Source organism: Oncorhynchus kisutch, linkage group LG5, assembly GCF_002021735.2.
Source record: "Oncorhynchus kisutch isolate 150728-3 linkage group LG5, Okis_V2, whole genome shotgun sequence".
NCBI classification, from domain to species: domain Eukaryota; kingdom Metazoa; phylum Chordata; class Actinopteri; order Salmoniformes; family Salmonidae; genus Oncorhynchus; species Oncorhynchus kisutch.
The window spans coordinates 43,621,106-43,644,183 of NC_034178.2; the positions used below are offsets into that span (position 1 = coordinate 43,621,106).

Here is a 23,078-nt window from a genome sequence, read left to right on the forward strand (position 1 = left end):
ATGTCCTCTACTGTATGCTTATTGTTGTTCAATGTATGGTTATTTTGACCCTTGGTTATTGTTGTCCCATTGACACTTTTGATTCTCATTTTTTATATTGTAATATCCAAAATAAGCGTTAGCAATATGTACATTGTTACGTCATGCCAATAAAGCAAATTGAAAGACACAGAGCGAGAGACACAGAGCGAGAGACAGAGGGAGCAAGAAACAGCCTTTCTATTGTGAGACGTATGCCACCTAAAGCCCTAAATAACTCTACTCACTCTCTGTTCCCCTTTTGAGGAACACCCTGTTCCCCTGAGTCCTCTGTGTGTGTGCACACTGTTTGTTTGTGTGTGTGTGTGCGCACACTGTTGTGTGTGTGTGTGCGTGCGTGGGACACTTATCACTGAACATGGAGACCTTGTAGTTAGTGTCCGTAACATGCCAGTATACAGCCATTACTGGCAGACATGCACAGTGTAGAGTTGCCACAGTGACAGTGAGTTTTCTGCACGGCTTCACAGCACCCGTTTCTTCCCATTTGGTCTTGCCACACAAACAGCTGCTTCCGACGGCCATGGACACACATGGACACACACTACAGAGACACCAACCTAACACTCAGTGTGAATTACACTACATGGCCAAAAGTATGTGCTCGTCAAACGTTTTATTCCAAAATAAATACAGAGTTGGTCCCCCCTTTTGCTGCTATAACAGCCTAGATTGCGGAGGGGACTTGCTTCCATTCATGGGCTCTGTGCAGGCCAGTCAAGTTCTTCCACACTAAAATCGACAAACCAAAAAAACACCTCGCTTTGTGCACAGGGGCATTGTCATGCTGAAACAAGAAAGGGCCTTCCCCAAACTGTTGCCACAAAGTTGGGAACACAGAATCGTTGAGAATGTCACTGGGAACTAAGGGGACATGAAAAGCAGTCCCAGACCATTATTCCAGCTCCAAACTTTAGTTTCCAATATGCATTCAGGTAGGTAGCGTTCTCCTGGCATCCACCAAACCCAGATGTGTGCTTTGTGCTTGCGTGAAATAACTTGCAGTGATTGTAATTAGTGCTCCACTCTTGGAGTCTGAATTAGCCCCGTACACTAGTGGGACTTGGCCAATATGGAGAGGTCTAAATTAAAAAGGTTTCTTACATAACAAATATGGAAAGCATATGCATTACCATGGTAGCAATTAAAAGGGAAAATTATTAGACTAAAACGTAAGGACAACAGTCCACCTGACAAGCCTGATTTTATCAGCATTTCACATTTACTATACTTTTCACCACATTTGTTGATAACAAAATCTGAAAATACTCTGGATACATTCAGCAATATAATAGGAAAATTCTTGGAAAATTTGAGATGGGTGCAACGTAAGACAAAACACTGTAAATACTGTATGTTGAGTGAGATGTCTTACTGGTAATTACAAGTGTTTCGAATTCATTTCAATACACTTTTATGCGCTCTCCAAGCTGTGCCATTGAGGAACTAGAGCAACCACATTTTTTTCTTGTTTTGAACACAGCCCTGCATCCCAGCCATTACACAATAACTGTTGTTTACGCAGTCCAATAGAAATTGAAATCTGGGTCAGGTGGGCATAATTTGAAAGCTTGTTCCAACCCCACCCTGTATAATTGGGTCCTGGACTTCCTGACGGGTCAACCCCAGGTGGTGAAGGTAGGAAACATTGCCACTTTGCTGATCCTCAACACTGGGGCCCCACAAGGGCGCGTGCTCAGCCCCCTCCTCTACTCCCTGTTCACCCATGACTGCGTGTCCATGCACTCCTCCAACTCAATCATCAAGTTTGCAGACGGTACAACAGTACTAAGCTTGACTACCAACAATGACAAGAGGTGGTGAGGGCATTCGGAGTGTGGTGCCAGGAAAATAACCTCTCACTCAACATTAACAAAAACAAAGGAGATGATCGTGGATTTCAGGAAACAGCAGAGGGAGCACCCCCCTATCCGCATCGACGGGACAGTAGTGGAGAAGGTGGAAGGTTAAGTTCCTCGGTGTATACATCACGGACAAACTGAAATGGTCCAGTGTGGTGAAGGCGGCGCAAAAGCTTGTCACCTAAATCCCTTAAACTTTTACAGACGCACAATTGAGAGCATCCTGTCAGGCTGTATCACCATCTGGTATGGCAACTGCACCGCCCACAACAGCAGGGCTCACCAGAGGGTGGTGCGGTCTGCACAATGCATCACCAGGGGCAAACTACCTGCCCTGCAAGACACCTACAGCACCTGATGTCACAGAAAGGTCAAAAAGATCATCAAGGACAACAACCACCCGAGCCACAGCCTGTTCACCCCGCTACCATCCAGAAGGTGAGGTCAGAACAGGTGCATCAAAGCTGGGACGAGAGACTGAAAAACAGCTTCTATCTCAAGGCCCGTCAGACTGTTAAACAGCCATCACTAACAGAGGCTTCTGCCTACATACAGACTTGAAATCATTGGCCACTTTAATAAATGGAACACTAGTCACTTAAATAATTCCACTTTAATAATGTTTACATATCTTGCATTACTCATCTCATATGTACAGTTGAATTCGGAAGTTTACATACACTTAGGTTGGAGTCAATAGAAATTGTTTTTCAACCACTCCACAAATGTATTGTTAACAAACTATAGTTTAGGCAAGTCGGGTAGGACATCTACATGACAAGTAATTTTTCCAACAATTGTTTACAGACAGATTATGGTAGCAATTAAAAGGGACAGATTATTTCACTGTATCACAATTCCAGTGGGTCAGAAGTTTATACACTAAGTTGACTGTGCCTTTTAAACAGCTTGGAAAATTCCAGAAAATGTCATGGCTTTATAAGCTTCTGATTGGCTAATTGACATCATTTGAGTCAATTGGAGGTGTACCTGTGGATGTATTTCAAGGCCTACCTTCAAACTCAGTGCCTCTTTGCTTGACATCATGGGAAAATCAATAGAAATCAGCCAAGACCTCAGAAAAAAAATGGTAGACCTCCACAAGTCTGGTTCATCCTTGGAAGCAATTTCCAAATGCCTGAAGGTACCACGCTCATCTGTACAAACAATAGTGCGCAAGTATAAACACCATGGGACCACGCAGCTGTCATACCGCTCAGGAAGGAGACACATTCTGTCTCCTAGAGATGAACGTACTTTGGTGCGAAAAGTGCAAATCAATCCCAGAACAACAGCAAAGGACCTTGTGAAGATGCTGGAGGAAACAGGTATAAAAATATCTATATCCACAGTAAAACGAGTCCTATATCGACATAACTTGAAAGGCCGCTCAGTAAGGAAGAAGCCACTGCTCCAAAACCACCACAAAAAGCCAGACTACGGTTTGCAACTGCACATGGGGACAAAGATGGTACTTTTTGGAGTAATGTCCTCTGGTCTGATGAAACAAAAATAGAACTGTTTGGTGCTGCTGCTCCAGCTTCAACTGTTCTGCCTGCGGCTATGGAACCCTGACCTGTTCACTGGACGTGCTACCTGTCCCAGACCTGCTACCTGTCCCAGACCGGCTGTTTTCAACTCTCTAGAGACAGCAGGAGCAGTAGCGATACTGTGAATGATCGGCTATGAAAATCCAACTGACATGTACTCCTGAGGTGCTGACCTGTTGCACCCTCGACAACCACTGTGATTATTATTATTTGACCCTGCTGGTCATCTATGAACATTTGAACATCTTGGCCATGTAATGTTATAACCTCACCCGGCACAGCCAGAAGAGGACTGGCCACCCGTCATAGCCTGGTTCCTCTTTAGGTTTCGGCCTTTCTATAGAGATTTTCTTAGCCACCGTGCTTCTACACCTGCATTGCTTGCTGTTTAAGGCTGGGTTTCTGTACAGCACTTTGATATATCAGCTGATGTAAGGTCTATATAAATACATTTGGGACATAATGACCATTTGAGGACAAATGGGGAGGCTTGCAAGCCGAAGAACACCATCCTAACCGTGAAGCACGGGGGTGGCAGCATCATGTTGTGGGGGTGCTTTGCTACAGGAGGGGCTGGTGCACTTCACAAAATAGATGGTGTCATGAGGAAGGAAAATGTATGTAGATATATTGAAGCAACATCAAGACATCAGTCGGGAAATTAAAGCTTGGTCACAAATGGGTCTTCAAAATGGACAATGACCCCAAGCATACTTCCAAAGTTGTGGCAAAATGGCTTCAGGACAACAGAGTCAAGGTATTGGAGTGGCCATCACCAAGCCCTGATCTCAATCCTATAGAACATGTGGGCAGAACTGAAAACATGTGTGTAAGCAAGGAGGCCTACAAACCTGACTCAGTTACACCAGCTCTGTCAGGAGAAATAAGAAATAAAAGCTGAAATAAATCACTCTACTATTATTCTGACATTTCACATTCTTAAAATAAAGTGGTGATCCTAACTGACCTAAGACAGGGAATTTTTACTAGGATTAAATGTCAGGAATTGTGAAAAACTAAGCTAAGGAGCATGTAAACTTCCGACTTCAACTGTATTTTATACCATCTTGCCTATGCCACGGTCATTGCTCATCCATATACTTATATGTACACTGCTCAAAAAAATAAAGGGAACACTTAAACAACACAATGTAACTCCAAGTCAATCACACTTCTGTGAAATCAAACTGTCCACTTAGGAAGCAACGCTGATTGACAATAAATTTCACATGCTGTTGTGCAAATGGAATAGAAAACAGGTGGAAATTATAGGCAATTAGCAAGACCCTCCTAATAAAGGAGTGGTTCTGCAGGTGATAACCACAGACCACTTCTCAGTTCCTATGCTTCCTGGCTGATGTTTTGGTCACTTTTGAATGCTGGCGGTGCTTTCACTCGAGTGGTAGCATGAGACGGAGTCTACAACCCACACAAGTGGCTCAGGTAGTGCAGCTCATCCAGGATGGCACATCAATGCAAGCTGTGGCAAGAAGGTTTGCTGTGTCTGTCAGTGTAGTGTCCAGAGCATGGAGGCGCTACCAGGAGACAGGCCAGTACATCAGGAGACGTGGAGGAGGCCGTAGGAGGGCAACAACCCAGCAGCAGGACCGCTACCTCCGCCTTTGTGCAAGGAGGAGCAGGGGGAGCACTGCCAGAGCCCTGCAAAATGACCTCCACAGCAGGCCACAAATGTGCATGTGTCTGCTCATACGGTCAGAAACAGACTCCATGAGGGTGGTATGAGGGCCCGACGTCCACAGGTGGGGGTTGTGCTTACAGCCCAACACCGTGCAGGACGTTTGGCATTTGCCAGGGAACATGTAGTCATGAGTGCATTCAGATGCGTGGTCCGCAGCCAATTTTCTTCTCAATACAACAAACTCACTCTGTTCAGTACAACCCCGGGGTATGACACCATGTCATCTTCTAACTGTACATCAAACACAGTGATCATAAACCTTGACACTGTATATTACATGAGTTTTATTATATGGGAATGTGAAGTGGAGTAATGGGTGTTTGGCTTGTATGACATGAAAGCGATATTTATTATAATCTAATCTTTCAAAATACTTAGAGTCCTCGTAATTTACACCATTTAAATCACTCAGCATTTAACCCCCAGAGGAATCACTGCAATCCAATTTAGGCGCTTCGTGTCCAAATCTGCCATTTTCAACCTGTATACAGGTAAGACTGTAAAGGGCCACTGGATTCATCATGCTGACAAATGGCCAGACATTTTTTGCAACAAGAAAAGTCCAGACACCTGAAAAGGGTCTGAAATATAGGACGCAAATACAGCTGCGTCTGTCCCGAGCTCATTGGCGCAGGAAACTGAGGGGCCCAGTTGAAACAATGTTACAAGTTCTCTGGCAGGCTGGACCCAGTCGAGACAATGTTGTAAGTTCACTAGCGAAAGCTCAAAACAGATGGAGAGAGAGAGGCAGGCAGAGAAGAGAGATTAATGTGATTGAAAGAACCTGAACCAACTGTCACTGGTTTAAACCATGACAGAGGTGGGGGTGTTAATTTAATTTGGAATAAGTGTTCATTTTCATATTTACCACTGTGGCAATACAAATTTTAAACAAATAGAAGAGTGGTTAAATTTGAGTCCCCCCAAAGTTTGACTTTTGTTGCATTTAGGAGAGTGCATATTTCATTTGAGGGGGCTGAGCCCCCACGGGCCCTGTAACTCACACACTGCTTATACTCCTAAATGACAAGACCAACACTTCCAACTACACACTCTAAACCTGGTCCATCAACTTTCTGATCTAGGGTCAGTTTTTATATACTGTAGCTTTAACAACAAACAGATATTCAGTATAATTGAATAACAAAATGCATCAGATTCACAGGTATTTGAAAATCATTATTTCTCAGTCTGAAACTTGATATGTAATTTTGAGGGAAATTTCACTGAATCATATTTGTCACATGAGATGCAGTGTCATCCAACACAGACTACTGTAGGTAGTGAGAAACACACCTCTGTGGTTCCCTCATTTACTCTGTGAGAGACAGTGACTGGTAAATAGCTGCCATTCACCCTCAGATCAGATACACCAAATATAACAAACACCTCCATCTGATACCATAGACTGAGCAGGGCTGCATTCACTCAGAGGAGATGTGGTTTGAGAAGACTCAACCACAGAGAGTCCAGAGAGGGAACAGAGAGTTAAGGGGTTTCCCTACTTCTATACAGGGGCAGCTACAGGTTAGGGATGGGATTACGACCCTGAAAAGGTGAATCCAGGTGACTCCAGGTACCAGTTCCTTTAACACTGACCATTAGCTCTTCATCGGGTCCGGATGTTGTCCTGACCACATGAACTAAGCAGGAACATATTAAATGGGTGATTCTACAACAGCATGGCCCACACTTTAATTATTATTAGAATTAAAGTGGCCCTTTTAAGACCTACAGCATACATGCCTCCTGTAATGATCAGTGAACGTGCATGCCTCCTGTAATGATCAGTGAACAACTTTCCATAGTGGGCTCTCTGCCAAAGTTGAATAAATGATATACATATATAATTACATCATAGATTAATGATCTATCACAGCCCTCCTTTAGGATTGCCGCAAACCAACAGTGAAGGGAGTTGACTTTGAATCCATTTTCCCATTCACTGAGTTGGGGTGCTCATAAAATAGATCAGAACTTTAAAAGTTGTAGAGAGCCCACTAGAAATGTTGTACTTGTAGATTATATTGTTTAAAACAATATGTCTAAATATGAACCAAATCAAAAAGTGTACTTTCAACTTATTAATAGTTTCAATGACAAAGTCTGAATATAGCAATACTCCATATTTTAAAGCACACTACTAGGAGTATAATGACACCTATATGTTGTCTATTAGGTAGAGTTAACAGATCATTGGGCTGAAAAATGTCCACTTTCATGAAAATGTTTTGTGCCAAAAGTTTAAAAAAAAAAAACATCCTTCCTCCCAATGAAGTTTCTGAGAATTACCAGAACAATCTGAGATGGCAAAATTAAATGGCATCGAATTGCCAGCATGGCAATTATCCATTATTAAACCAGGGAAGTCACATTCGAATAGCATCCCTTTTTGAAAATGAGCCCTGGCACACCCTGCTTCACTCCCTCTCTGAATACAGATAACACCAAGTCAAAACAGTGAGAAGCAAACAGTGAAACACACACATTTACTGTACCTCTTTGTAAGTAAAGTGGTGCTGAGAGAGTGAGAAGGGGGGGGGGGGTGCTCCTCCCACTGCTCCCTACATCTCTGGACACCCTGGAGAGGACTGGAAACTACAGGCAGAGAGAGAAAAAAAATCTGAGACTACAGTAGTACCTGGATGTGCACTGCTGTAACAAGGTAGTACTTTGTTATATTAGTAGAACAGTACAGTAGCAGAAGTAACTGTTCTAGTCAGGTGGTCTGGCATCATAGGCTACTGTGAGGCAACAGCACACATACTCAGGCATATAATAGAAATGACTTGCCAAAACAATTGATGCAAAACACCGTGTGGAGGTGTGTGTGTACAGAACATCAATTTGATTGTGTATGTGCTCACAATGTCAGTGAGCTAGCAGACACTGACAGAGAGCTTCATCTCCTCCATTGGCACTTGAATGTTGACTAGAGCGGGTACGCGTGTGCTTGCACCATCGCTCGCATGTTGATTTTGTCTATCCACATCAGATGCAATCAGGAGACGCAGGTTGAAATATCAAAATTAACTCTGAACCAACTGTATTAATTTGGTGATATGTTGAAACACATGAAACGTTCATGACCATTTAGCGAGCTAGCTTGCTGGTGCTAGCTAATTTGTCCTAGGATATAAAAATTGGGTTGTTATTTTACCTGAAACGCACAAAGTCCTTTTTCATGGGATCTTTGTAGTTTGAGTCACACAAAATAGTGTGTTCTCTACTCCAAAAATTAATCCACAGATATAAGGTGAAACCTAGTTAGTTTCTGGTAAACAATTATTTTTCTTCTGTGGACTTTATATGGCGGTTGGCAACCAACTTTAAGGTGCATTGCCACCACCAACTGGACTGGAGTGTGGACCTCAGTTCATCTTTCAATCACCCACATGGGTATATGCTCCTAAAAACCAATGAGGATATAGGAACGTCAAGCATCAAAGATAGAAGTCCAAGTTCTATTTTAGCGCCTGGCTAAGCAGATGATCGTTGACACGCAAGCAGTTTGGAAGAAATGATTGAATAACGTGTGAATGTATTTTGTAACACGAGTCGTATGGTCAGCATGTTATCTGAAAGCAGAGGGCCGCCCGGCATGGCGGATGTTTTTTGCGACCTTATTTTCCACAGGGAGCAAAGAGGAGGAGCTAAGTATGTAAGCAAGTTACCAGGATGTTGCTTTCCCCTGTCCATGTCCTTAATGTCAGTGGAAACGACGAGGAGAGAACGACACTTTACACTGAGGTGCAGCCCGATCCATATTCAAAATCAGTCTTAGATATAGACAAAAGTGCTGCATCATCAAAACAACCACACACAATGTTTCCCTTCCTCATGGGCTTGGATTTCACAACTCCTAGTTAGATCAGGAGTGAAGCAACAACTTCCTCTGTTACAGCAGGCCAGGGAAACAACCTGCCTGCCTGGCCTCAACCATATCAACCACACAAATCATAAACAAGGGCTATGCACATTCAGGTCAACATAAAATCATGATTTTCATCCTTCCCCTCTAAATCAGGGACTAATTCAAACCTGTCACAGTAGCAGATGAGTGGACTCTCTGGCCTCAAGGTTCCACATCTGAATTATCTTTACTAAGCCTGTAGGCAAGGCCTTTACCATACAAATTATCCACTGTGCTATTTCACTCGAAAATACAACAGCCAGCAAGACCTTGAGGACCAGTGGATACTCCCACATTTCCATATAAATTAAAAGAAAAACACCACGAGGCATTAGAAGATCATTCTGGCATTGGTCGAAGTAACAGTAATGGTTTGGATGCGCATAACTGAGTTCTTTAATAATAAACATGATTCTTTCATTTTGCATGGCAAGTTGCCCATTATACAATGAAGCCAGTCTACCCAACAACCCACCACACAAAGCATGTATTCAAACAACCTTCCAGTGGCAAATTATAGCGCATTCCTTGCTCACGACCCAAAGCACCATGAGGAAATTCCAGAGTCCAGTCGTTTCCACACAGAGACAATCCCACAGCGAGATGGAAACAGAGACCGATGTGGGGAAAAGATCACGACAGGTAATCCCACATCCTTACCAGGGAGAAGGACAATCCTCAGAGCAACATATTGTCTGTTACTGTATCCCAGACACCTCTACTACACACAAACGAGAGACACACTCTGCTAGGCTGGTTGAGCTCTTATAGATGCGCTCTCTCTCTGGTCTCTGCTCGTGACACTGTGCCTCTCCACTCAAAAATAGTCACAGGGACATGGTTAGTCCCTGTCCCTTCCTCCTCAAGCCAACTATGTTCCCTCTCCTATTCCTCCACTTCCCCTAAATTAACCAGAATGCTGTCCATGGGAGAAACATTTTTTTTAAGACCTTTATTTAACTAGGCAAGTCAGTCAAGAACCAATTCTTATTTTCAATTACGGCCTAGGAACAGTGGGTTAACTGCCTGTTCAGGGGCAGAACGACAGATTTGTACCTTGTCAGCTCGGGGGTTTGAACTTGCAAACTTTCGGTTACTAGTCCAACGCTCTAACCACTAGACTACCCTGCCGCCCCATGGGGGACTCAGTGTCCGGATCCCCGCAGCAGATGCCACCTGCCAAAAACACAGAATTCCCACAGAACTCGGCTCCCATGCTTGGGAAATCCATTCCTCACACACACGCGAGAAAGAGGGGGCAGCACCATCTCTGACAGCGCAAGTCAGGGCCTGACGCCCTCGACACAGACTCCTGTCCACTGACAAACACTTCCACAACGATAAGAATCTCTGATAACACCTGTGCAAGCTCCTGAAGACAAGCAGGTAATACATGTTTATTGGGCTTGGTATCTCCAGTTGGTTATCAGTAGAAGGTGGCAGGCCATTATGTTGTCTGTTACAGGACAGAGTGCTATTCAAACATGTAGTCTGAGGACTGGAAATAAATGGCATTTTTCATCAGATAACAGTCTAAGGAACGACATTGCAGAGACCTAAACACATGGGTGCAGAGGCAGAACCAAACATTCCCTAAACCATTTTTAAGAAATGCTACAGTTGACCAACCATAAATTGAGTCACAGTAGATCTCATACCAGGAAAACAACAAACATGTCCTCATGATTATTTTAAGAGGAAATCTTGGTCTAAATAATTAAAGGAGGAGGTGTTGATATAGCTGGAATGACAGCAAAAGACACATTCCACCTGTTCACAGGTAGGAGTTTCTCCCAAATCTGTTCAGAAAAGTTTAGCCCCATCTGCTGGTGCCACTCTGCACTCTGGGTATAAATTGACATCAGATCTAGGATCAGATTACCCTACCCCCAATACTAACTCATTAGGGTGGTGGATTAAAAAGGTATGATGACGTGACTCAAAGCAAATACATGGGTCAACTTACGTAACACCTTAGAGCATTGAAGCAGGAGGCTAAACTTCAGTATTGTTGCCATAGCTACTACGTTGTATCGGCGTGAAAGGCACACGTGCACATGCGCAGATACTCTGTGAGAACAAAGTCTTGCATTGCACTCATCTCAATATCTGCAGTGCTGTACGTTGCAATGTCATCTCTCCGAGTCTACCTTTAACATCTGACCCTGTATCAGTAGTTACAGGTGCACTATTGTCCGCCACCTAATTTCAGTTTGTGATGCAAAACAAGCAAGTATAGTGTATAGAATCATCATACCATCTAAACCGCAGTGAAATAATTACATGTTCCATACCCCCCCACAAAAAAAAAATTCTGCTGTTTGAAGTTGGTGTGCAAAATCAAAACTTGTGCATGTGACATAGAAATAGAGCACATAGAACAGATATACCGCTCCTTACATGCTGACCAGACCAGACACGTCGCGTGCGTCGCAAAATAAATGTAGAAATACATGTTATTCAATTATTGCACCCACACTGCTCACGCGCGCCTGCGACGCCAAGGGCTAAAATAGAAGTCCTTCCTATTTCTGACGCAGATCACGCTGAACGTCATCTTCTCATTGGTTTATAGAAGCAGGTACCCACGTGCCATCTCCTCATTGGTTATACCCACGTGGGTGATTGAAAGATGAACTTATTGCTTATTGGCCAGTCAGGAAGAATTTCCTGAACATCCTGTGGTCATTCTTATCTCCCCTAGCCTGATAAGATACTTTTGTTAATGAGCAGCATTCACTAAATATATATCCAAATATTTGTGGTTTGGCTAAAACATGGTTGTTGTATGCATGTCCTGGATATGTGGACTGACACAGGAACAGCATGCTGAACATGGGTTCATTCTAGAGAGGTCATGACCTTTTCAGAACAACACTCCTTAAGGAAACATCAATTAAACAAGGTTTACAATTCTGCAAATTCTCAGGGCTGTCACCGGTCAATAATTCCCTGCTTTGAGTATTATCAAGTTATGTCTTCTAGTTTTACGATAAATGTTTATCCTAATGCTTATTGGTTGGAATTGTGATGGTCAAACGATCTTACTCCACAGTGTGGCTCTGGGGATCATTGTGGACAGTGCTGTTTTTGTGTTGAGCATATTGATTGGTTGGTCAGTGTGTTTCAGATTGCGGTCTTTCACCAATCAGGATCTTGACACAGCCACATCACTCTGTAGAGCAGGCATGGGCAACGTAAGGCACGTGTGCCAAGGCTGGCACGCAAAGGTATTTGCCTTGGCACGCCAAGCAATTTGATAAAATAAGTGAAATTGGCTACTAAATGACTACTGCTTTGAATTTCACACTATTTGTTAAAGTATTCCTTAGGCCTATAGTATGTGTGAAGATAATGAGTCTTGGGCATCATTAAAAATACTGAGTCAAGAAGGGGAGTGTGGTTAAAATGCACAAGGCGAGTCTCTCTCCAGAATGCATTCTCTCACACCAATTCGAGCGCATGCATTGTTTCATAACTTAATTGTGTGACTTGTTAGCCCTTTGATTGTTAGCGTCTATAAATTCTCCATGACATATCGCAAGAGAAATACCTTTAAATCCCCATCATTTCTAATCTACAATGTTTGGTTACAGTCATTTCTGTTAATGCATTCAATATACTATTATAACAGTCGTTATATTATACTATTATACTGTTCTCATTGTCAGAATTGACACAGTTTGTGTGCTCAGCAAACAATGCTACACTCGTGAGAAACAAGTTTCGGTTTGTTTCATTCCACTTACGAGTTTTGTCAATTTATTCATTGTCTTGTTTGGAGCGTAGTATTTCTGATTCTCTCAACTCACCACCACTAATGAGCAGTGGAGCTTCTCAACGTAATTTTCTCACCTCAAACAGCAAGTAAACAAAGACCTTTTTTATTGTACAGTCGTGGCCAAAAGTTGAGAACGACACAAATACATTTTCAAAGTCTTCAGACATTTTTGTCAGATGTTACTATGGAATACTGAAGTATAATTACAAGCATTTCATAAGTGTCAAAGGCTTTTATTGACAATTACATGGTTGATGCAAAGAGTTAATATTTGCAGTGTTGACCCTTCTTTTTCAAGACCTCTGCAATCCGCCCTGGCATGCTGTCAATTAACTTCTGGGCCACATCCTGCCTGACTGGTGGCAGCCCATTCTTGTATAATCAATGCTTGGAGTTTGTCAGAATTTGTGGGGTTGTTTGTCCACACGCCTCGAGGATTGACCACAAGTTCTCAATGGGATTAAGGTCTGGGGAGTTTCCTGGCCATGGACCCAAAATATCGATGTTTTGTTCCCCGAGCCACTTAGTTATCACTTTTTCCTTATGGCAAGGTGCTCCATCATGCGTTCTTAGGCAAAATTGTGAGTGAGCCCACTCCTTTGGCTGAGAAGCAACCCCACACATGAATGGTCTCAGGATGCTTTACTGTTGGAATGACAGAGGACTGATGGTAGCGCTCACCTGGTATTTTCCGGACAAGCTTTTTTACGGATGCCCCAAACAAATCGGAAAGGGGATTCATCAGATAAAATGACTTTACCCCAGTCCTCAGCAGTCCAATCCCCGTACCTTTTGCAGAATATCAGTCTGTCCCTGATGCTTTTCCTGGAGAGAAGTGGCTTCTTTGCTGCCCTTCTTGACACCAGGCCATTCTCCAAAAGTATTTGCCACACTGTGCGTGCAGATGCACTCACACCTGCCTGCTGCCATTCCTGAGCAAGCGCTGTACTGGTGGTGCCCCGATCCCGCAGCTGAATCAACTTCAGAAGACAGTCCTGGCGCTTGCTGGACTTTCTTGGGCGCCCTGAAGCCTTCTTCACAACAATTGAACCACTCTCCTTGAAGTTCTTGATGATCCGAAAAATGGTTGATTTAGGTGCAATGTTACTGGCAGCAATATCCTTGCCTGTGAAGCCCTTTTTGTGCAAAGCAATGATGAAGGCACTTGTTTCCTTGCAGGTAACCATGGTTGACAGAGGAAGAACAATGATTCCAAGCACCATCCTCCTTTTGAAGCTTCCAGTCTGTTATTTGAAATGAATCAGCATGACAGAGTGATCTCCGGCCTTGTCCTCATCAACACTCACACCTGTGTTAACGAGAGAATCAATGACATGTCAGCTGGTCCTTGTGGCAGGGCGGATATGCAGAGGAAATGTTTTTTGGGGATTCAGTTCATTTGCATGGCAAAGAGGGACTTTGCAATTAATTGCAATCTATCTGATCACTCTTCATAAGATTCTGGAGTATATGCAAATTGCCATCATACAAACTGAGGCAGCAGACTTTGAAAATTAATATGTGTCATTCAAAACTTTTGGCAATGACTGTAGATCCATTGAGAATGACAATTGTTCCTCAATCAATATATGACAAATCATTCCAGCTCTCTCCCTTATGATAACCAACGAGCCTTGGCATGGAAGGGAAAAATGCTCTCTGATCCAGTGGAAACGTAATAAAATTCCAGATTACTTCTCCCTATCGCGTACACAGCTGTGTCTGTCCAGAGATCACTGGCACGGGAAAAACTCAAGAGCCCAGAATAGTCCCTACAATTTTGCTAGCAAGAGCTTTGGGCCGGACCCAGTTGATACAATGTTTCAAGTTTGTTATAGACAGGTGGAATAGAGAGATGAATGCAACTGAAAGAACATGAACAAATAGCCATGCATATGCATATGATTCATACGATATTTATTTTAAAATCAGGATATTTTCTTGGCTTTATGTAGGATATTTTTACCTAGTTGGTCATATAAATGTTACTTGCATTGGTACAGTGCATTCAGAAAGTATTCAGAACCCTTGACTTTTTCCACATTTTGTTACGTTGCAGCCTTTTTCTAAAATTGATTCAATAGTTCCCCCCTGTCAATCTACACACAATACCCCATAATGACAAAGCAAAAACATTTGCCCCGGTCTGAGGTCCTGAGTGCTCTGGAGCAGGTTCTCGTCAAGAACCTCTGTACTTTGTTCCGTTCATCTTTCCCTCGATCCTGACTAGTCTTCCAGTCCCGGACACTGAAAAACATCCCCACAGCATGATTCTGCTCCCACCTTGCTTCACAGTAGGGATAGTGCCAGGTTTCCTCCAGACATGACACTTGGCACTCAGGTCAAATAGTTGAATCTTAGTTATGTCAGACTAGAGAATCATGTTTTTCATGGTCTGTGTCGTTTTGGCACCTAACACTGTCAGAGTGACCATTGGGTTCTTTGTCATCTCCCTGCCCAAGGCCCTCTCGCTCTCTCGATTGCTCAGTTTGGCTGGGGGGCCAGCTCTAGGATGAGTCTTGGTGGTTACAAACTTCTTCCATTTAAGAATGATGGAGGCCACTGTGTTCTTGGAGACCTTCAAATGCTGCAGAAATGTTTTGGTACCCTTCCCCAGAACTGTGCCTCTACAAAATTCTGTCTCAGAGCTCTAGGGACAATTCTTTCGACCTCATCACTTGGTTTTCGCTCCAACATGCACTGTCAACTGTGGGACCTTATATAGTCAGGTGTGTGCCTTTCCAAATCATGACTAATCAGTTAAATTCAACACAGATGGAGTCCAATCAAATTGTAGAAACATCAAGGATGAACAATGAAAAAAACTTTGCACCTGAGCTCAAATGTCAAGTCTCATAGCAAAGGGTCATTATGTAAATGTCATATTTCAGTTTTTTTTTTAAATACATTTGCAAAAATGTCTAAAAACCTGATTTCACTTCGTGATTGTGGGGTATTGTGTCGAGGTCGACCGATTATGATTTTTCAACGCCAATATCGCTACCGATTATTGGAGGACCAAAAAAGCCGATACCAATTAAAGCAGTCGATTGTTTTTGTAATAATGACAACAATACTGAATGAACACTTATTTTAACTTAATATAATACATCAATAAAAATCTATTTAGCCTCAAATAAATAATGAAACATGTTCAATTTGGTTTTAAAAAAATGCAAAAACAAAGTGTTGAAGAAATTAAATGTGCAATATGTGCCATGTAAAAAAGCTAATGTTTCAGTTCCTTGCTCAGAACATAAGAACATATGAAAGTTGGTGCTTCCTTTATACATGAGACTTCAATATTCCAAGGGAAGAGGTTTTAGGTTGTAGTTAATATAGTATTTATAGGACTCTATACCATTTGTATTTCATATACCTTTGATTATTGGATGTTCTTATAGGCACTATAGTATTGCCAGTGTAACAGTATAGCTTCCGTCCCTCTTCTCGCCCTTACCTGGGCTCGAACCAGGAACACATTGACAACAGCCACCCTCGAAGCATTGTTACCCACAGCACGAAAGTGCTGTTTGAATGAATGCTTACGAGCCTGCTACTGCCTACCATCGCTCAGTCAGACTGCTCTATCAAATCATAAACTTCATTATAACATAACACACAGAAATACGAGCCTTTGGTCATTAATATGGTCGAATCCGGAAACTATCATTTCGAAAACAAAACGTTTATTATTTCAGTGATATTACAGAACGGTTCGGTATTTTATCTAAAGGGTGGCATCCATTAGTCTAAATATTCCTGTAACATTGTACAACCTTCAATGTACAGTGGGGCAAAAAGTATTTAGTCAGCCACCAATTGTGCAAGTTCTCCCACTTAAAAAGATGAGGCCTATAATTTTCATCATAGGTACACTTCAACTATGACAGACAAAATGAGAAAAGAAAATCCAGAAAAACACATTGTAGGATTTTTTATGAATATATTTGCAAATTATGGTGGAAAATAAGTATTTGGTCACCTACAAACAAGCAAGATTTCTGGCTCTCACAGACCTGTAACTTCTTTAAGAGGCTCCTCTGTCCTCCACTCGTTACCTGTATTAATGACACCTGTTTGAACTTGTTATCAGTATAAAAGACACCTGTCCACAACCTCAAACAGTCACACTACAAACTCCACTATGGCCAAGACCAAAGAGCTGTCAAAGGACACCAGAAACAAAATTGTAGACCTGCACCCGGCTGGGAAGACTGAATCTGCAATAGGTAAGCAGCTTGGTTTGAAGAAATCAACTGTGGGAGCAATTATTAGGAAATGGAAGACATACAAGACCACTGATAATCTCCCGCGATCTGGGGCTCCACGCAAGATCTCACCCCGTGGGGTCAAAATGATCACAAGAACAGTGAGCAAAAATCCCAGAACCACACGGGGGGACCTAGTGAATGACCTGCAGCGTGCTGGGACCAAAGTAACAAAGCCTACCATCGGTAACACACTACACCGCCAGGGACTCAAATCCTGCAGTGCCAGACGTGTCCCCCTGCTTAAGCCAGTACATGTCCAGGCCCGTCTGAAGTTTGCTAGAGAGCATTTGGATGATCCAGAAGATTGGGAGAATGTCATATGGTCAGACGAAACCAAAATATAGCTTTTTGGTAAACTCAACTCGTCGTGTTTGGAGGACAAAGAATGCTGAGTTGCATCCATGGTGTTCACCATACCTCCTGTGAAGCATGGAGGTGGAAACATCATGCTTTGGGGCTGTTTTTCTGCAAAGGGACCAAGACGACTGATCTGTGTAAAGGAAATAATGAATGGGGCCATGTATCGTGAGATTGAGTGAAAACCTCCTTCCATCAGCAAGGGCATTGAAGATGAAACGTGGCTGGGTCTTTCAGCATGACAATGATCCCAAACACACCGCCCAGGCAACGAAGGAGTGGCTTCGTAAGAAGCATTTCAAGGTCCTGGAGTGGCCTAGCCAGTCTCCAGATCTCAACCCCATAGAACATCTTTGGAGGGAGTTGAAAGTCAGTGTTGCCCAGCAACAGCCCCAAAACGACACTGCTCTAGAGGAGATCTGCATGGACGAATGGGCTAAAATACCAGCAACAGTGTGTGAAAACCTTGTGAAGAATTACAGAAAATGTTTGACCTCTGTCATTGCCAACAAAGGGTATATAACAAAGTATTGAGATAACATTTTGTTATTGACCAAATACTTGTTTTCCACCATAATTTGCAAATACATTACAAATCCTACAATGTGATTTTCTGGATTTTTTTTTCTCATTTTGTCTGTCATAGTTGAAGTGTACCTATGATAAAAATTACAGGCCTCTCATCTTTTTAAGTGGGAGAACTTGCACAATTGGTGGCTGACTAAATACTTTTTTGCCCCACTGTATGTCATAATTACGTAAAATTCTGGCAAATTAGTTCGCAACGAGCCAGGCGGCCCAAACTGTTGCATATACCCTGACTCTGCGTGCAATGAACGCAAGAGAAGTGACAATTTCACCTCGTTAATATTGCCTGCTAACCTGGATTTCTTTTAGCTAAATATGCAGGTTTAAAAATATATACTTCTGTGCATTGATTTTAAGAAAGGCATTGATGTTTATGGTTAGGTACAGTCGTTCAAAGATTGTGCTTTTTTCGCAAATGCGCTTTTGTTTAATCATCCCCCTGTGTTGCATCGATTATATGCAACGCAGGACACGCTAGATAACTACAATGGTTGATGATATTACTAGTTTAACTAGTGATTATAATTGTTTTTTTATAAGACAAGTTTAATGCTAGCTAGCAACTTACCTTGGCTTCTTACTGCATTCGCATAACAGGTAGGCTCCTCGTGGAGTGCAATGAGAGGCAGGTGGTTAGAGCGTTGGACTAGTTAACTGTAAGGTTGCAAGATTGAATCCGGGAGCTGACAAGGTGAAAATCTGTCGTTCTGCCCCTGAACAAGGCAGTTAACCCACCGTTCCTAGGCCGTCATTGAAAGTAAGAATGTGTTCTTAACTGACTTGCCTAGTTAAATAAAGGTGTAACAAAAAAAAAAATCTGCCAAATCTGTGTCCAAAAATACTGATACTGAAAAATACTGATCGTTATGAAAACTTGAAAAATCAGCCCTAATTTAAAAAAAATAATAATTAAATAAAAATAATAATTCAAATCAGCCATTCCGATTAAAATCAGTGGACCTCCAGTATTGTGTAACGTGACAAAATGTGGGAAAGGGGTCTGAATACTTTCAGAATGCACTGTATTAGGCTAATCTCTGGGTTCTTTAGCTGCCAATGGCACACAGTAGATTTGTATCATTTTAATTTAGATTAATCACATGACAATGATTGAGATAAAGACGTTATTATAATTTAAAAAAATAACTGTTCCACGAAATGTGCGCATAAAAATGCTCAGATAAATTGTAAATTGGCACTCCACATGAAAAAGGTTGCAAACCCCTGCTGTAGGGTGAGAGACAGAAATCCAGCAGGCTGATTTTGGTTGGCTTTTGTTAGAGGGAAGCTTGTTGCGTTTTAAAAAGAGCCAGCTGTGTTTCTCTTCTCTCACCTCTGCTCTTTCCATCCCAACCCACTGGACATATTCAGACACAGCAACATCAGGGGTGCAAGGGAAAATAGAACATGACTGAGGCATGGGTCTCACATTCATCTGTGCTAACAAGGCCTTGTTTGCAAACACACTGTGGCATCTTTAATAGCCTGATAAAGACTTCAGTGTATTGAGTGTTATTTTGGGTCAGGGCAGGCTCGCCTGCTGTTTGGCTAGAGGAGAAGCTGCCTGCTGGTTGCTGTTGACCAATCGCTGAGCTCATGTGTGGGAGGGAAGTCTGACCAACAAAGCCTTGCACTCCTGACAATGGCCCATGTAGAGAGGCCGGGCCCATAAAATAAAAAAAACACACGTACATGCAGGAACCTGACATTCAGCTCTCACCAGGTCCTCTTAGAGAGAGAGAAAGAGGGAACTGCAGATGACTTGTGCATGTTGAGAGATGTTAATCAGTGTGGGGTTGTGTAGGGTTGAAGGCCTTAACAGCCATGTGTATCTGTGTTTCCACTCTCCACTGGGCTGATGGGAGAAGCACTGCTGTCAATAAGAGAGACTCGTGAGAGGGCCATAGAGGGAACAGAATGAATTGTCACAACAGACACGCTTCTAAATTCTACAGGATTCTTTACAGACCAATAAATAGAGCACACATTTCACACTGTTGCAGGTGTGCCAGAACAGACGCCTCGGAGGGATGGTTGGATAAGGAAAGCAATCTTTAAAAGATCATTCCAATATGGCCACTATGCATGTGTGCCCATTTGTGTAGGCACTCATACACAGTGGTGTAAAGTACTTAAGTCCTTTGTGTTCGGTATTTTATTTTAATATTTTTTATTACTTCTACTTCACTACATTCCCAAAGAAAAGTCTGTACTTTTTACTCCATACATTTTCCCTGACACCAAAAAGTACTTGTTACATTTTCAATACTTAGCAGGACAGGAAAATAGTCCAATTCACACACTTAGAGAACATATCTGGTCATCCCTACTACCTATGATCTGGCAGTTTCATTAAAACACACATGCTTCATTTCACTAATTAGGAGTGTTGGAATGTGCCCCTGGCTACCTGTAAATAAAACATTTAAATAAAATTGTGCCACCTGGTTTGCTTAATATAATCATTTAAAAGTATTTATAGTTTCACTTTTTATACTTTAGTATATATTTAAAACCAAATACTTTTAGACTTTTATCAAGTAGTATTTTACTGGGTGACTTTCACTTGAGTAATTTTCTATTAAGGCATCTTTACTTTTGCTCAAGTATGACGATTGGATACTTTTTCCACCACTGCTCATATGCGAGTATAAATCAAATGTATTTATATAGCCCTTCGTACATCAGCTGATATCTCAAAGTGCTGTACAGAAACCCAGCCTAAAACCCCAAACAGCAAGCAATGCAGGTGTAGAAGCATGAGTGAGAGAGAAAGCGAGTCATGGTGGGAACTGGGGAGGTAGTTACCAGCAACACAGCATTTTTTGGGCATGGATAAAAAGTTGGAATGCTGGCAGAGTTGGAATGAAAGGCGTTTGGGAGATGAGTTGGGAGATTAGGAAATGTCGGCGAGGTCTGGGCGCTCACACACTCTTACTGACGTCACGAAAAGAATACCCACCATTCCACCACCCTTCTTTTCTCTCTCCCTCTCCCCGCCAAACCACAGGGAGCTACTCACTTTAAAGTATGGCAACTATGCCTGCCAGATAGAGTGGAGGAGAGAGAGCGAGAGAGAGGTGAGATGTTTTGGGAGCTAAATCAGTTCAATACGAGAAATACTGAGAGAACAAACCGTGTGTGTGCATCATATCTTAAACTGCTAATACTGGTGGCACCATCATGGAAGTCACTATAACAGTTACGCCAACTTAGGATCTGCTCAACACATCACATCTTTACCACTAAACATGGAGGGGGGTTCTGGTGGATTTAACACACACACACACACACAATTAGGCCTAGATAAAACAGACAGAAAACATGTCAAAAAGAAATGTCTAAAGCTCCTCCATGTCATATGAGGCAGTATTAAAATAGGTATGGTTTCCAGCGTTACAAATGCTGCTAGATAAGTGTTCTGCTGAGACTAGAGATGAGGGAGGAGAGGGAGCTGAGGTACTGTTATCAACATTAAGGGAAGGAATTATTTCAACACTGAAGCAAGAAGTGCTGATATCAGACGGCTTTAAGCACCTTAGAAACAACTCTGAGTACTGAGCAGGAACATTGATGGGACAGACAGTCTTTACAGCGCGTCTTAATGGCCTGGGAGAAATGTGTGTGAATACTATGTATGGGTGTGTTTTTGAAGGATATAGTAGTTTGTCTTTATGTCTATCCAGTTCAGGCAGAGAGCTTATATAAATTAAATCTTATACAGAAGGCCACCTTCATTTCCCCATCGACTATTCCTACCGTTCGGTAGTGATAATGTTGTGCATGTTTTTCCTGCCAATAAAGTAGCATTGGATTGGACAGTGTGCATGTCCATTCATTTGAGATTGGGGCCTGCAGAGTTCCCCTAATGCATTTAGCCGGAGCTAAGCAACAGATGAGGAAATATGAACTCAGCTCCACGTTAGACTATTTTTGAGTAGAAAAATCATGACAGATTGATTTTTGGGGAGAACGAGACAACAGGAGTTAACTGATGAAATGAGCTGGCCAGGATGAACCCTTGGCTCTCATTGTAGCCTATAATGAGGACCTAAAATGTTTCAGGGTCATGGGCTCAGGAAAAACTCCAGGTTCCAGAAATGACTACTACTAAGCGAAGAGTTGATAGGTTGTGGTCTATCAGACTCAGAAAGAGGAAGTGGGACCCTGAGGGTGGGGCTAAGAGGAAGCAGTGTCACACATGCTTCAAATGTGTTTGTTTTCATTTCATCATCCTGGTCGATCAGTCTGTCAGTTTAACCCTGGTGTTTTTGTTTTTCAAAGTATAGATGAGAACATGGCAGTTATTGGCAGAATGTGTTTTGTCATAAGAGGAAATCTATTTTTTTTCTACCTTTCTATTTCTTTTTTTACCCATTTTTCCTCCCTAACTTTGTGAGATCCAATTGGTAGTTACTGTCTTTTGTCTCATCACTGCAACTCCCGTACGGACTCTGGAGAGACGAAAGTCGAGAGCCGTGCATCCTCCGAACCACACTGCAACTTGACACAATGCCCACTTGACCCGGAAGCCAGCCGCACCAATGTGTCAGAGGAAACAGTGCACCTGGCGACCGTGTCAGCGTGCTGTGGTGGGCCGGGCGCAGTGGAGTCACTGGTGCACGATGGGACAAGGACATCCCCTCCCGGCCAAACCTGGACGACGCTGGGCCAATTGTGCGCTGCACCATGGGTCTCCCGACCAGGGCCGGCTGTGACAGAGCCTGCGATGCAGTGCCTTAGACCACTGTGCCATTCGGGAGGCCAAGAGGAAATATTTGTACACAATTGTTCAATTTGACACTACTCATGACTTCGGAAGCAAATCATTGAAGGTCAACATAATTTCCCATATCGTGACTCCATATCACAGACCTCACATGTGCTACTGAAGTCAGCCAAGTATGCATTCTAGTAAAAACACCTATCAGGCAGCACAGAGCACCCACTGAAGCTTTCAAATAAGGGCATTTCCATCTAAAAAGGACCCATGAGCACCGACACAAAGTTTATAG

The 23,078-nt window shown here is 42.6% G+C and overlaps 1 protein-coding gene across 7 annotated transcripts in view; it reads right to left on the minus strand.

The window, feature by feature from the left end:
* Positions 1-23,078, minus strand: part of tfeb (transcription factor EB) — a 113,589-nt gene that overhangs the window by 75,889 nt on the left and 14,622 nt on the right. For 4 of the 7 annotated variants that reach the window (XM_020483356.2, XM_020483359.2, XM_031825119.1 and 1 more), the window contains one exon: positions 7,649-7,748. The exons of 2 other annotated variants lie outside the window; for them this stretch is intronic. The gene's annotated coding sequence lies outside the window, so the exon portion shown is untranslated. Of the gene's footprint in view, positions 1-7,648; positions 7,749-9,723; positions 9,842-23,078 lie in introns of those variants that run through there. One more of the 7 variants, XM_020483357.2, reaches the window with a different exon arrangement.